The sequence below is a fragment of the Branchiostoma lanceolatum genome, chromosome 1 (assembly GCF_035083965.1).
Source record: "Branchiostoma lanceolatum isolate klBraLanc5 chromosome 1, klBraLanc5.hap2, whole genome shotgun sequence".
In the NCBI taxonomy this organism is placed as follows: domain Eukaryota; kingdom Metazoa; phylum Chordata; class Leptocardii; order Amphioxiformes; family Branchiostomatidae; genus Branchiostoma; species Branchiostoma lanceolatum.
In genome coordinates this window covers 32,439,016-32,442,363 of record NC_089722.1, presented here as the reverse complement: position 1 = coordinate 32,442,363, position 3,348 = coordinate 32,439,016, and positions in this window count along the sequence as shown.

Below are 3,348 nucleotides of genomic sequence, written 5' to 3'. Positions count from 1 at the left end.
ATCAATACGATGCCATTTATAGACTCAAAATTACTTGAAGTAGTTATTAGAATAACAACTTAACATCTCGCGATTTTGATCTGTGTAGGGTCTTACTGAATGGCGTTGGAAAGGGAAAAACCAAATTCGCCCTGTGGAACGGAATCGCCTTGGCTGTGGTGTTCTTCTGCGTACGGATTGCGATGCTCGGAGTTGAGTGGTGGCACGGATTGCACATGGTCATGCAGCCGGGATACTTCCAGACAGTTCCTTTTCTTGTCTTCTTGGTGGACTACCCTTGCAATTTCTTATTCACAGTTCTGAATGTCTATTGGTTCTACAAGATATGTATTATTGGCTGGAAAACTGCTTTCGGAAAAGCTAAGCATGACTGATTTTGAAGGAGGAACTGGGCACATCAAGTACTGATTTATCTAATTTCATTATATTATTGACGCCCCATGCACTTTATTACCTTCGCCGAGAAGGTTATGCAGAGGGTAGCGTTTGTCTGTCTGTTTGTCTGTTTGTTTGTAGTGGCACAGGATAACTCGAGAATGCCTTGATGGATTGTCTTGATATTTGGTATGTTGGTAGGTTTTGATGAGACCTAAAAACGATGAGATTTTGGGCCCCCTAGCGGCTTCTTACGATACTGCAGCGGAACTTCCTGTTCTGATCTCTCGTGTTCTGGACATGCTATGGAACTTATTTTTGAGTGGTAGAGAGATCTTTGGACATAGAGTGAGTGGTGTTGGTTTGGGCCCCCTAGCGGCTTTTTTGGACCTGCAGGAGCAGGTTTTGCGTCTGACTTTGAAAGGGAATAACTCAAGAAGGGCTTGATGGATGGTAATGATTTTTGGTAGGTAGATAGCTTGAGTGATGATGTACATGATTATACACTTCTTATGCAAATCAGTATCTAATTTGCATAATTAATGAGGAAAGTTTATACATCCGCCAAATTCCATGATAGGACTCCGAAACATGTGACATATGTAACTGAGGAAGAGAGAAATATTAATTGATATGAACTATGCAAATGAAGACCTCATTTGCATAATTAATGACAAAATACTATAACATGATGGCCTTGATGGATGGTCATGATTTTTGATATGTGGATAGCTTTTGTGATGCTTAGTATGATTGGACGATAATTATGCAAATCAGATTCTAATTTGCATAATTAATGAGGCAACCTTAAAAAATCCGCTTTGTTCCATGGTATGACAATTCAAATTGTTACTGAGGAAGAGAGGACTGTTGATAGATAGAAAATATGCAAATGTGGGCCTTATTTGCATACTTAATGAGTAACTTCTATTATTCCACACTGGCAAAAAACGGCAATTTCATACATTTAATCCTTTTTTGTGGCATCGGGACGTTATGTGAATGTGAACATCGTTGAATCAAATTATGCTAATAAGGGCCTCCTTTGCATAATTGATGATAAATTTGTTAAGCTCATACTTTGGACATGTTATATTTTAAGATAATCAACTGGTATGATTTATGATTGATGAGAAACACTCCTAATACGTCAGTCATAAAGGTTAAAATCATTTGGCGAAGGTATGAGGTCGTGGAACTCTAGTTCTTTATGTCTTAGCTAGACGTACAGTGCCTCCAGTCAGCGCCACATAGATAAATAATTATACAAATTAGATACTGATTTGCACAATAAGTATCTAATCATGTACATCGTCACTCAAGCTATCTACCTACCATAAATCATGACCATCCATCAAGTCCTTCTTGAGTTATTCCCTTTCAAAGTCTGAAGCAAAACCTGCTCCTGCAGTTCCAAAAAAGCTGCTAGGGGGCCACAACCTATACCACTTACTCTCTGTCCAAAGAGCTATCTACCACTCAAAAATCAGGACCATAGCATGGCCAGAACACGAGATATCAAAACAGGAAGTTCCGCTGCAGTACCGTAACAAGCCGCTAGGGGACCCAAAATCTAATCATTTCCATGTCTCATCAAGACGTAACCCACCTACCAAATATGAAGACAATCCATCCAAGCCTTCTTGAAATTCGAAATTCAAAGACCAAAATGTTGGGAATGATACAGTGCATCCATTCATTAATAAAAAAAAGAGCCCAACAGGTAACACAAATAAATGCAGGGTTTTGGAAAGTAAATTATTCATTATTATGCGAAAGTTAGAAAAAAATGCAATTTAATGACCCATGACGCCTGAACGGTGTAAGGTATCAAGAAAATATTAACATTTTTGTGATCCTCAGGTCGAGTTTTACCAGTGTACCAATTTTCAAGACAAAATATTGATGTTTAGATTTTGGCCACTCCCCCTGGAAAATATACATGATTATACCTTTATTTACATCTTTAATTAGCACTAGCAGGAGCGTGATACCACAATTTGAGCAAAAAAATCATGATGTGTGATGGAGAAGGACCCCCTCTACCAAAATATCAGGTCAAACCTTTTCTGTATGATGGGTTGAACGAAATCATTTTTTTCAGGCCCTGGCTCCTGTACTATATGCTGTTTGTTACAAACACACAAACAAACGCTACCCTATGCATAACCTTCTCGGCGAAGTTGATACCTTCACTACTGTGATATCCATCTTCAATTAAAGTATGTTACTGTAAAATATCCATATAACATGCAGCTAGATGTGTGTTTTTATCTCCATGAAAAATATTTCATGGAGATGTTAGATATATAATTGTTTTGAGTCGGCTGGTGTTCGGGAGCCATGTTCGGCTATGTGTAACTGGGGCTTCAGAGAAGCTAGCCAAGCCAATCACATATCGAACAAGAGTTCGGAGACCTCATATCTTCATGAACTATTCTTATTATGCAAATGACTTCCACATGTACGTAATCTATGCGATGTCATGTACACCGTTAACTAACTTACACATGTCGTAATATTGACAGTCCAATCAAATGCCCGTGCAGTTCTAGAGCACGCTGCTTGGGAGCCCAAATCTACACCACTTCTTCCTTACATCACAAGCTATCTGCCACCAACAAATCAGGACCACAGCACGGCCAGTTCAAAAGATAGAAAAAAACGGAAATTCTGCTGCTACAGTAACAAGGTCACATACCAGGGGGCTCAAAATCGACCTTGACCTTCGTCTTTCCATTACCTATCTACATACCAAGTATCATCATAATCCATTGAGAGGTTCTTCAGTTGGAGTTATGCTGACTTCAAAATATAACACAGACACACAGACAGACACACCAAAAACTATATCTCCATTTTTCATGGAGATAATTAAGTCTAAATTCCATGAATCCCCAAGCAAATAAAAGCTTATGTGTCATAATAACTGTCTATAGAAAAGTCCAGACACATACATACATATAGAAGTGC